A 13,725-nucleotide genomic window follows, 5' to 3' on the forward strand; every position below is an offset into this window, starting at 1 on the left:
CATGGTATGCGGGAGGATGGAAGTCTCCATGCCCCCGCGGGAGCACCAGGGAGAGGGGAAAAGGAAAAATAAAAATGAGGAAAAGTAAAATAAGAATGTTTGGTTTTGAAACGAAGGTTCAGGCTGTAGGGCCTAGGATCTATTGGGCATCTGGTGAGTAAGGGCAAAAAGTTAACAGCAGAGTACTTATCTGTGCCTCTCCTGCCGCTCCAGCCAGGTCAGAACCTCCTCTGGATCCTCAAAAAAGTAGGCCCGATCCTCGCCCTCCACACGCAGCCGGGCCGGGAACAGCATGGCGTATTTCACGTGCTTGACCCGCAGACGGCGCTTGGCTTCCATAAAGGTCTTCCTCCTGCGCTGGACCTCAGCCGAGAAATCCAGGAAGGCGGCCACCATTTTGTTGTTAAAGGGAATATTACCCCTCTCTCTGCTCAGCCGAAGGATGGTGTCCCTGTCTCTGTAGTTTAGGAATTTCGCTATGAACGTACGTGGGGGGGGCCCAGGTGGCGGCGGCCTGCCCGACATGCGATGGGCGCGCTCCACGGCGAACATGGGGGAGAAGGCCTCCCCGCCATAGTGATCTCGCAGCAGCTTTTCCAGAAAGTCCTGCGGGTCTCTCCCCTCCACCCCTTCAGGAAGGCCGACAAACCGTATATTGCACCTGCGACTTCTGTTCTCGAGGTCGTCTTGTTTCTGTAGTAGCTGGTTTATCTGCAGCTGCATGGCGTCCGAGGATTGCTGGAGGGGGGGGAGGGAGTCCTCCACAGTGCCCAGTCTCACCTCCGCCTCCGACACCCTCTCCCTCAGCCTCTGCATGTCCTGCCGTACTAAGGAGATATCTACCTTCACCTCCTCGATCTTCGCCGTGAGGGTGGTCTGACAGGCCGCCACAGCCTCCCTGCAGGAGGTAATAGCCAGGAGTATCTTTGCTATGTCCGCGCCAACCGCCGTCTCCTCCGTCCTCGTGGCGCCGCCATCTTGTCCCGGGGGGTCCTTTTCCTGACGGAGGTATTGGTCAATTTTAGGACCGGCCGACTTGCTGGCTTTCGGCGGGGCCATGTCCTCTGAGGTGTCCGGGGTCCGCTGGAAGTTTTCAGCGTGTATAGGCGCGAGTGGAGTCCCAGGATATAGCAGTAAGGATGAACGGCCGGCGGAGCTCAACAGACTAGCGTCCTATCTCATGCCGCTCCAGGCCACGCCCCCAAAATCCTACAGCTTTTAAATAGAGGAATCTCATACCAACTGTAAAGCATGGTGGTGAAAGTGTGTTTGAAGTTGTTTTGCTGCTTCAGGGTCCATGCAGCTGGCATCATCTAATCAACTATAAATTCTTCATAATAAGTGTTCTTGAGGAGAATGTGAGGCCATCTATCTGAAAGTTGAACCTGAAAGGGGTTGTTAAACACATTCATGATCCAAAGCACACTAGTAAATTCTCCAATGAATGGTTTAAAATTAAGAAAAGAATAGTCTGACCTAGCCAAAGCCCTGATTTGAGTCACATTGAAAATTTCTAGAGGGATTTAAATTTGGGCGGTTCATATAAGAAAAACCACAAATATTTTGCAACTGAAAGAATTTTGATACCAGAGACTGTAGGGGCAATGGGCACCTACTTCAATGTCTCCAGCCGTGAACCAGTGGACTGTTCCAGTCTGCCTTTACCTGTTCTTAAACCTACTTAATGGTCCCCAGCCGTGAACCCATAGACTTCTCTAGTCTACGTGTACTTGTGCTACTGTTACTGAAAGAAAAGTGTCTTCTGCTAACAATACGTAAACGTTTTTGGAGTATCTCACATCACCCCAAATCCCCTCCTGTTTGAAGTTTCTACAAGCAAAAATACTGTAAAAGACAACCTCCTAGAGTGGTCAATGAGCGTGAGTGGACTGACGCTGTGTGTCTGGCTGCCTCTGCACTGTTTCTGACAGAGCATGCTATAGTACAATAGCCTTGTTGGGGGTAGTGCTACAGTAGAAATGTATTCTTTAGTTGAATTTCCCTCAACCGACTGAATAATTGCAATGAACAAACAATAAATTAATTAATTACCTTTATAAGTGTTTTTACAAGAGCCATGTAGTAGGGTGACCACATGTCCCGGATTGCCCGGGACAGTCCCGCATTTTGCAGGTCTGTCCCGGGCCCATTTATTCCAAGACAATAGAGTGTCCCGGAATGAAACTGACACAGCCACCCCCCCCCCGGGCCAATCTGATGCCCCCAAAAAAGGCCACCACACCACCGCTTTACTCACTGACAGTACTTGTCCTAGCCAGGAATGCCTGGAGGAGTACAATCCCGCCCCCTGCTTGTGATTGGACACAAGAGGCGGGATTTATGATTTATCCAATCACTGTGCTGTGATTTGTTACAGTACAAGCTGATTTTTGGGAAGGGAGGGTGTCCCTGAATGGTAGTTTGGAAATGTGGTCACCCTACCATGTAGATGCCATGTGGGAAATGTAAGGAAACTTACAGGGGTGCTTAGTGCTAATAACTGCAGGCTTCTTACTCATTACAACCATTGAAACTGTGGCACTGTATTTGGAAGTGTAGGGACCCTGCCCTAAGCAGGGTTGTCCTGAGCTCAAATTTGTTGTTACTCCTATTGTTACTGCTAAATAGGCTGTACTGAGCCTAAGCTCTGAATTTTTTTAACTCTGCTTTCATTAGGTTTTCCCTAAGCTCGGGGTATTTTCTGCTTATGCCTTTTGCAGAGGAGTGTTCTTCAGCTGACAGTGTAGTAGGAAACTATTTTGCTGAGCTATGTATACTTATGCCATTCTAGCCAACCACTTATGCGTTGTACACACGATCAGAATTTCTGATGAAAAAAGTCTGACAAATTTTTTCATTGGATATTCCGACTGTGTGTGGGCCCCATTGGACTTTTTTCATCAGAGTTTAGAAATAGAACATGTTTGAAATTCCGATCATCTGTGTGGAACTCCGACGAAGAAAAAAACATGCATGCTCAGAATCAAGTCGACGCATCAAAAGCATTCCATCTGGTTTTACCCCATCGGAAATTCCGATCGTTTGTACAGGGCATAAGAGTTTTATTGTCAGGGGTTGCATTCTGCAGAGAATATTTCAGGTTGACCTTCCAGAGGGGTCCCATATCTTTGCAACCTGAACTGTTGCCAGAAAAGGAGATTGCGTTGGAGGCCTCAGGCCTCTGACTACCAGGCCTGCTACTTGAAGAGGGTGGGCCAATATGACGTCCTGAAGGTGTGTAGGGTGTTAGTTTACCTTATCATTTTTTCTGTAACAGTAAACAACATTTTAAGGGCTCATTCACATTTAAACTGCAATGGTGGCTGGACAGGGTTGTACACATTATAAATAGATTAGCAGAGTTCTGCTTGATTTAGAGTAGAGCTCTGCACATTACTTCCTTCCTTTGACAATGTGGAGTGGGGGTGTGTGCCTTTCCTCCAATCAACTGTCTTGGCTGTACGCAGTGCTGAACAGGAAGAAAAGATCTGTAACACAATGTGCACTTTCTAAATAATATATAAGGATGAACATAGCAGAACATACCATGGGTGGAATTTACAAAAATTGGAGCAGACAGCATCTGGAGAAGCTACACCTAGTAACCAATTAGCTTCTAGCCTCAGATTATTCAGAAAGGTCACCTTTCAGTAAGGCCTCATTTAGCCACATGTAGTAAGGGTAGGGAGGTGATAGTTGTTTGTCACTTCCTCCATGTTTCCCTCCCCATTGAGCGCAAAGCAAGGGTCACATGAGAGGCCTATCCCGGGGTGGACTATTCTGGGCTACGCTACGCACATTATACAATGTCACTCTGCTGCACATGGGGTACCTTTGCTTTGTGCCGTTTCCATGGGACAAGGCTGAGGCTGCTGTGGGGCAATACTGGGCCTTAATTGCAAATGCGTGCGGACTAGACCCCTGTTTTTAACGCATAGTGTTAGACAGGTTAATTGGTTGTCTGCTAGCTGGTCGGTAAGTAGGCTTGGTTTTTCCCTGGGCATTCCCCAGGTTTTTGTTGTTATCTGTTTTAGCCTTTCAATGCTACTTACTGCGATAGCCAGCTATAGATGGGGGCGGTGGACATGTTTGTGTTTCACCTATGGTGCTTGTAGTGTCCAGCAGTGCACCAACACCTTTGCAGCCACTGTGCTATATGCTGGGTGTTTGGTGTGCTCTTGTACCTTTAAGAAGGGGTGGCTCCCCTTCAGTCCACCTGCCCCTTTCTATCCATTAAAATGCATGTGCCTCCACTGTGGGGACACTCATTGTTTAGTGTTAGGACCACAGATATTACAGGGTGCCTTGGCGCGGCTCTGTGGCTCACGCATGCGTTTGCAAATGCGTGCGGACTAGACCCCTGTTTTTAACGCATAGTGTTAGACAGGTTAATTGGTTGTCTGCTAGCTGGTCGGTAAGTAGGCTTGGTTTTTCCCTGGGCATTCCCCAGGTTTTTGTTGTTATCTGTTTTAGCCTTCCAATGCTACTTACTGCGATAGCCAGCTATAGATGGGGGCGGTGGACATGTTTGTGTTTCACCTATGGTGCTTGTAGTGTCCAGCAGTGCACCAACACCTTTGCAGCCACTGTGCTATATGCTGGGTGTTTGGTGTGCTCTTGTACCTTTAAGAAGGGGTGGCTCCCCTTCAGTCCACCTGCCCCTATCTATCCATTAAAATGCATGTGCCTCCACTGTGGGGACACTCATTGTTTAGTGTTAGGACCACAGATATTACAGGGTGCCTTGGCGCGGCTCTGTGGCTCACGCATGCGTTTGCAAATGCGTGTGGACTAGACCCCTGTTTTTAACGCATAGTGTTAGACAGGTTAATTGGTTGTCTGCTAGCTGGTCGGTAAGTAGGCTTGGTTTTTCCCTGGGCATTCCCCAGGTTTTTGTTGTTATCTGTTTTAGCCTTCCAATGCTACTTACTGCGATAGCCAGCTATAGATGGGGGCGGTGGACATGTTTGTGTTTCACCTATGGTGCTTGTAGTGTCCAGCAGTGCACCAACACCTTTGCAGCCACTGTGCTATATGCTGGGTGTTTGGTGTGCTCTTGTACCTTTAAGAAGGGGTGGCTCCCCTTCAGTCCACCTGCCCCTATCTATCCATTAAAATGCATGTGCCTCCACTGTGGGGACACTCATTGTTTAGTGTTAGGACCACAGATATTACAGGGTGCCTTGGCGCGGCTCTGTGGCTCACGCATGCGTTTGCAAATGCGTGCGGACTAGACCCCTGTTTTTAACGCATAGTGTTAGACAGGTTAATTGGTTGTCTGCTAGCTGGTCGGTAAGTAGGCTTGGTTTTTCCCTGGGCATTCCCCAGGTTTTTGTTGTTGCCTTAATGCGGGCCTCTACTCTTAGAGACGAACGTACTCCATGTACACTTGCACTGCAATTGCTCTCTGGTTACCTCTCAGTTCCAACGTATACCTGTGTCTTCACACTACTCCACTCCACACCGTATCTTCATACCCCAATGTGTTTAAGACCCACATCCCTTTCAGTAACTTCAAAGGGGTAAACAATTAGGAACAATGTTTTAAATGCTTTACTTAGAAAAGTGCAAAGGCAATTACAGAGTCCAACATTCAAAGGCATAATTCTTCCCTAATTCCCTAACTCTAAGGCCGCGTACACACAGGTCGATCCATCCGCTGAGAATGGTCGGACGGACCGCTTTCATCGGTTCACCGCTGAAGCAGACTGATAGCCTGATGTGCGTACACACCATCGTTCCAAAAAACGATTGGGTCAGAACGCGGCGACGTGCTGAAAAAAACGAAGTTCAATGCTTCCAAGCATGCGTCGACTTGATTCTGAGCATGCGCGGGTTTTGAACCGATGCTTTTGTGTACTAACCATCGGTTTGGACCTATCGTCAGCGGTCCATCGGTTCGATTTTAAAGCAAGTTTTCTAACTTTTGTCCGAAGGACGAAAGACCGATGGGGCGTACACACGAACGGTTTGGACCGATGAAACTGAACTTCGGTCCGTTTTCATCGGTTTGGACCGACCGTGTGTACGCGGCCTAATGGCTGTGTGCTGCTCCAGGCATACCTGCAAGGGTAGCGATTGTGTAACATAGAGTCCAATGGGGCATTCTTCCTGAGCTGGTGTCTTCGGGGTGAACCCCAGGTTCTGATGACTTTACAACCGGGCAGTGACAAGTGACATCCTTCTGCTCCTCACAGGTATTGTTCTTTGTCTCATTCCCTTGTGGGCATCGGACGACTTTATTCGGGCCCTGTACCTCTTGTACCTTCTTCACTGGATCTCTCTGTGGACCTTATTGCAGCCCTCCCATACGCTCTTGGGGCGGAAACTCTTCGTACCAGACCACTGTGCCATGTTTATATATCACAGGATTAGTGCACTGGAACCCAGAGAAGATCCCACCAAAAGACAAAGGAAGCAGGAAAAGCATTAATTCCTACCCTCCCCGCTGGGACAACACCTAACTGGTAATTTCAACCTGTTTACACACATCCCCTGGATTCCAGCAGCAAGAATCAGCAGATTCTTGTGTGCATGAGAAAAGCATTGTCCACTTAGCCTGTACAAAGAATTGACAGGCTGACAACAATCACCACTGTTCATATGTATCTGCACACCAAGCATTTACCTGTGGTTAGGGAAAGGTGTCCAAGCCTGAATGCAATAAATACTATGTACAGGCTGAGTGGCGGCCGCAATTTGCATGCACCTGTCATTCTAGCCACAAGAATATGCTGATTCTTGTCACTGGAAACTGGTGTATGCATCTAAATATCTGTGTGCTGGCGGCACCTGAAAATTAAAACTAGAAGCTGATTGGTTGCCACAGTTGCTCTAGATTCTGTCTGCAACAGTCTTAGTAAATTCTTTTGTATATCTCTTCTGCAAAGAAAAAAAAATCAACCTAATTATACGTCCCACATGATTATAAAGTGTTAAGTGCTCAGTGCAAAACCAAAGGGAAATGAGCAAATACAGCAGCTCATATAGTCCCTCAAATGAGTAGACTCCACTTCTGTTCACCAACAGTCGCAAACTGCTTACCAGATCTTCAGACCTCAAAGAGAAGGAGGTCTGGCTATGCTTTAGGGAGAAAACCAAATTGATGGATGATGGTATGTCAAACAGAGTTAATCTCGCCAACAGCAGCAATCCACCATGTGATAAATCGATTTGAGATTAAGTCAAGGACAAGTTGGAGGAAGAAGATCTCTTATGGTGTAGTATTAAAAACCAATTTTTATTAAAAATAAGAGAATTACTCGCAAGAGTAAAAGGTATAACTGTACAGCACAATAAATCAACTGTAGCTCCTACAGCGGTGACATCATCACGCCCACCGAGGCGCTGATTGGGATTTACTTTTGCTGAAATGCTATTATACTGTACCTTTTACACTTGTCGGTAATTCTCTTATTTAATAAAAGTTGTTACCATCACCGATGAGGGACCTCATGGGCAATGGATTGTTGCAGCATAGGTAAGTACTTGTACATTTAGTTCCCTTTTAACTTCTGTGTGCATGTGCAGCAGTTGCACCATCACAAGCTGACCAATCAAGATGGCCACTTTAAAGCTGAACTCTGGGCAATTTGTTACCTTCAGGGGTATTCATACCCCTTGAAATTTTCCACATTTTGTCATGTTACATTTAAAAACATAAATGTATTTTATTGGAATTTTATGTGATAGACCAACAAGTGGCACATAATTGTGAAGTGGAAGGAAAATGATAAATGGTTTTTAACATGTTTTACAAATAAATATGTGAAAAGTGTGGCTTGTATTTGTATTCAGCCCCCCTGAGTCAATACTTTGTAGAACCACCTTTCGCTGCAATTACAGCTGCAAGTTTTTGGGGATGTCTCTACTAGGGATGAGCTTCGAGTTCGAGTCAAACTCATGCTCGACTCGAACATTGCCTGGTCGGCGAACAGCGAACAATTTGGGGTTAAAGTCTATTGGAGAAATCTAAAGTGCTAATTGTAAAGGCTAATATGCAAGTTATTGTCCTAAAAAGTGTTTGGGGACCTGGGTCCTGCCCCGGGGGACATGTATCAATGCAAAAAAAAAGTTTTAAAAACTGAAGTTTTTTCGGGAGCAGTGAATTTAATAATGCTTAAAGTGAAACAATAAAAGTAAAATATTCCTTTAAATTTCGTACCTAGGGGGGGTGTCTAGTATGCCTGTGAAATAGCGCATGTTTCCCGTGCTTACTGTAGAACTGTCTCTGCACAAAGTGTCATTTCTGAAGGAAAAAAAGTCATTTAAAAATCACTTGCGGCTATAATGAATTGTCGGCAATTCAGAGAAAATTCATTCATAAAAAAAAAGCGTGGGGGTCCCCCCAAAATCAATTACCAGGCTCTTCAGGTCTGGTATGGATATTAAGGGGGAACCCCGCCATCAATTTAAAAAAAAATGAAGTGGGGTTCCCCCAAAAATCCACACCAGACCCCTTATCCGAGCACGTAACCTGGCCGGCCGCAGAAAAGAGGGGGGGGACGAGAGAGCACCCCCCTCCTGAACCATACCAGGCCACATGCCCTCAACATGGGGAGGATGTCCCCATGTTTATGGGGACAAGGGCCTCATCCCCACAACCCTGGTTGGTGGTTGTGGGGGTCTGCGGGCGGGGGGCTTATCAGAATCTGGAAGACCCCTTTAACAAAGGGGACCCCCAGATCCCGCCCCCCCCTATGTGAATTGCTAATGGGGTACAATGTACCTCTACCAATTCACTAAGGAAATGTAAATAATAGTTAAAACACACACACACACTGTGGAAAAATTCCTTTATTAAAAAAGAAAAAAAAATCCAGCGGTGGTAATCCACTCTCGATCCCCGCACCAACGTTGTCGGTATCCAGCGACGGGTAATCGCCTCTCCGCCAGGGTCCAGCGATGAGAAGATCCATCCAGGTCCGGGATCCAGAGCGCATGCATCACCGGCTGCCTGTCTCCACCGGAGACAGCCCGGCGAATGACGCGGCTTGAGCCAGTGACCTGTAACCCTCTGACGCACCCTCTGAATATGTCACTGGGGAAGCCCAGGCTTTCCCTTGCACCAGAGGGGGCGGGGCCACGTATAGCCACGAGTGATTTTTAAATGACTTTTTTTCCTTCAGAAATGACACTTTGTGCAGAGACAGTTCTAAGCACGGGAAACATGCGCTATTTCACAGGCATACTAGGTATGAAATTTAAAGGAATATTTCACTTTTATTGTTCCACTTTAAGCATTATTAAATTCACTGCTCCCCGAAAAAACATCTGTTTTTAAAACTTTTTTTGCATTGATACATGTCCCCTGGTGCAGGACCCAGGTCCCCAAACACTTTTTAGGACAATAACTTGCATATTAGCCTTTAAAATTAGCACTTTAGATTTCAAATGTTCGAGTCCCATAGACTTAAACGGGGTTCTAAAGTTCATACGAACTTTTGGTCTGTTCACAGGTTCTGGTTCGAACCGAAAGGGGTTTTTTTCGGCACATCCCCAGTCTCTACCAGCTTTGCACATCCAGAGAGTGACATTTTTGCCCATTCTTCTTTGCAAAATATCTCAAGCTCTGTCAGATTGGATGGAGAGCGTCTGTGAACAGCAATTCTCAATTGGATTTAGGTCTGGACTTTGACTGGGCAATTCTAACACATGAATATGCTTCAATCTAAACCATTCCATTGTAGGTCTGGCTGTATGTTTAGGGTTGTTGTCCTGCTGGAAGGTGAACCTCCGCCCCAGTCTCAAGTCTTTTGCAGACTCTAACAGGTTTTCTTCTAAGATTGCCCTATAATTTGCTCCATCCATCTTCCCATTAACTCTGAACAGCGTTCCTGTCCCTGCTGAAGAGAAGCATCCCCACAACATCATGCTGCAACCGCCATGTTTCACAGTGGGGATGGTGTGTTCAGGGGGATGTGCAGTGTTAGTTTTCCGCCACACATAGCATTTTGCGTTTAAGCCAAAGGGTTTAATTTTGGTCCCATCTGACCAAAGCACCTTCTTCCACGTGTTTGCTTTGTCCCCCACATGGCTAAAACGAGATTTCTTATGGCTTTCTTTCAACAATGACGTTCCTCTTGCCACTCTTCCATAAAGGCCAAATTTGTGGAGGCCACGACTAATGATCGTCCTGTGGACAGACTGCCCCACCTGAGTTGTGGATCTATGCAGCTTCTCCAGAGTTACCATGGGCCTCTTGGCTGCCTCTCTGATGAATTCTCTCTTTGCCTGATCTGTCAGTTTAGGTGGACAGCTGTGTCTTGGTAGGTTTGCAGTTGTGTCATACTCTTTCCATTTTCGGATGATGGATTGAACAGTGCTCTGTGAGATGTTCAAAGCTTGGGATAGTTTTTTTATAACCTAACCCTGCTTTAAACGTCTACACAATGTAATCCCTGACTTGTCTAGTGTGTGTTGTGGCCTTCTGGATGCTTTGTGCACTAAAGTTCTCTAACAAACCTCTGAGGGCTTCACGGAACAGCTGTATTTATACTGAGATTAAGTTACACACAGGTGGACTATTTACTAATTAGGTGGCTTTTGAAGGCAATTGGTTCCACTTGATTAGAGATATCAGAGTAAAGGGGGCTGAATACAAATGCACAATAGCTGTGTTTTTTCCTCTATTGTGACCACAACATTAAAAGAAACATGATTCTCTTCGGATGTTGTGGAAAAATTATTTTTCTTTGTCGGTGAAAACGTTTCTAAGTCTAGAGAGGTGGTATTTTTGCTTTGAAGTAGCTGTAATTCTGCTGTGATCTCCACACTTCCTGGTTGCCTGTTTCCTTATAACCATCATACTGGGAGCTTTCTCACGGTGGTCTAAGCTGTCATTACTGTGTGTCTAAAACTCCTCAGAACCAATCAGATTAATTTTAAAAACAAAACACTGCCCTGGATTTGTTTGTTTTTGTTCTGTGAGTCTTCCCGACTCACCTCTCACCCGGAACTTCATGTATGTACCTTTAAAACCGAAAGTGAAACTAGAGGCACATTATATGATAGATTAAATTAAATTTTTAAAAGGAATCCGTTAACTTTTATGTCTCTGTACCCAATAAACAGTCATTTCAGCAAAAAAATGTTTTTCCTTTAGTGACCCTTTAAATTCTGTCAGGACTTTAATTGGGTTACCAGTAAGTATACAATCCCTGGTCTGGAGAGCTATAGGTTTTTGTTGGGGGGTTGGTTGTATGACGCAGGTGCTGAGCCATCTTGGTGCCTGGTTTGTTGCTATGAATATAAAACGTCTGTTTAGCCCAGCACATTAATCTTACAGCTATATCTGAAGGGCAAAGGTTCAATTCAGGTCTAATCTTTCCAACTTAAAGCTGAGTGCTAAGGGAGGGGCTAGCCTTGTGAGATAAGGTGATCCATTCTAATTCCAGTTCTAGTTTCTTTCTGCATTGGTCTCTCTGATGACCCCCACAAGAGGCCAATTATAGCAAACGATTTCGCGCAACGGCTTTACAAGCATCTCAGAGAATGATAGATGAAGAGACTAATGGCCCATACACACAACCTGAATATCGGACGAAAGCAGTCATCCGAGGAAGAATCGTACGATTTTCAGATCGTGTGCACACTACTTTCGAGAGCCGATCACGACAGTTCATCTGATATTATTTGATCGGACCAGTGCGAAAATTTTACTTGTACGATTTCCGTTTAGTCAGTATAATTGTCGTCCGAAAATACAATACAAATACATTTCTGTTGTATGAGAATTTTCGTGACTTTATTACCCTATTCAATTTCTACTTGCGACTATTAAGCGAAAAAAAGTCGTTCGATATTCGGATCGTGTGTACGGGCCATAAGTTAACATTTTGATGGAAATAAATAGTCTTGATTGAGCACAACCTCTCTAGGATATCTGGGTAGGATAACTAAGAATCATTCAAAGTCAAGGTAGATGGTCTAGGCAACCTTAGAGAGGTGGGGATCTACCTGAACAATATGGGAAAAGTCAAAGATCACCGACACAGTGTCCTGTTGTTAGGGCCAGTTCACAGCAGAATGTGATTCGGGAAAGGCACGTCCTGTTTGTGTTTCCTGCACTGCAAAGCACACTGCCTTTGCCGGTGCCAATATATTGTTAATGGCACCCCAAATTCAGATCACAAATGCAGTGCGTTTACCTGCACCAGATTGCATGGTACTGCCGTACCATAAGATTTGCTGCAGTGTGTTTTTGAAAAGTAGTACATGCACTACTTTTTGTGCGGCCTGGTGCAATACACAACCTATTTAAATGAATGAGCTGAATAATTGCACCACATTTAATCAATGCAGGCTCACCAGTGCCCATCAATGCAGCCTCATCAATGCCTATCATAGCAGCCTCACCAGTGCCCATCATAGCAGCCTCATCAGTGCCCATCAATGCAGCCTGTTCAGTGCATAGGGATTAGCAAGAGGAGAGCTGCCGGATTACTCAGAGCAGGGATCTCCTGCTTACCTGGTGCAGCCGCTGTCATACAAAGTCCCGCCTCCTATGATGGATGTCACCAGTGTGCTGTCTATCATAGGAGGTGGGACTTCGTATGACAACGGCCGCCGAGGCAGGAGATCCCTGCTCTGGGTAATTTGGTGGTGCTCACACACACCCCTCCATGGCAGCACAATAGGCTCACCCCCCTGCCCCAGCTTTCCTTGTACCTGCCCAGATCGGCCCTGCAAAACCAGGGACAGACTTGGTCCGGGGACAGTGTCATCAGTCCAGGGACATCTTGTCACCCCACATTCCCAGCCCGCAGATGCACATATCAAAGGGGCATGAATACATGTAGCTGTGGGAGGTGAATGCTTTATCTGGCTGACAGGCCCAGTACAGGTGACAGCTTCTTGGTGGGCTCGGACTGGGATCTGAACAGCTTATCCCTAAAGACAATCACCAAAACAAAACAGAGAGGGCGAGTCTCCCCAGCAAGGACACACAGTCCATAACTAAAAAAGGCATTTTTTTTTTCAGTTTTGCATAGTGTAGATGGATTAGAAGCCCTGTTTTTATCGCTGTCTGTGTCCCCATTGGGGTGATTCACCCTGTTTCCTGTCACTGAAAGAAAATCCCAAATTGTGGGTTGTCACCAGAACAGGAATAAAGAGGTAGTTTTCCAATGAGGAAACTAGTTCTGGTGGCCCCTGGGGATTCCCTCTCTTTTGGAGGGATTTCCTCTCACTTCCTGTTTTGGGACAAGAAGTAAAGGGAAATCTCCCCCTACAGGGTTAATGAAAAAAAAGGAAGTTTTGCCTTTAGTGACACTTTAAAATGCAAACATGAGGTGACATCGCCAGTTTTCTACAAAGTATCTTTTTGTATTGGAATGTGAATCCATAGTTCCACTGGGAACGTCCACGCCCCGCTGTTGTCGTTGCTATCTTCTTCTATACCCGCTCTACGTGTAACTATAACGGAGCATAACGGGCGCCGTCCCCCATCCAGCCACGTCACCTACCCACACCTGTGACTGATCATGTCCTCATAGCCCCGCCCCCCGCTCAGCTCTCCCCGCCCCTCCCTCTCTGCCCGTTCTGTGACCATCTTTGGTAAGAGTCTGAAAGGTGAGAGCGCTGGTGACGTTATTGTGCGCGCACGTCACGGCTCGATTCAACTTCTGCACAGCAACCAATGATAAGGCGAGGGTTACCGCCATATTTAGTTTGGCTAACATGCCTTCTATTTCTGAAGCGACCACGGGCAGCAGCGAGCCGCTG

Source organism: Rana temporaria, chromosome 2 (genome assembly GCF_905171775.1).
Source record: "Rana temporaria chromosome 2, aRanTem1.1, whole genome shotgun sequence".
NCBI lineage: Eukaryota > Metazoa > Chordata > Amphibia > Anura > Ranidae > Rana > Rana temporaria.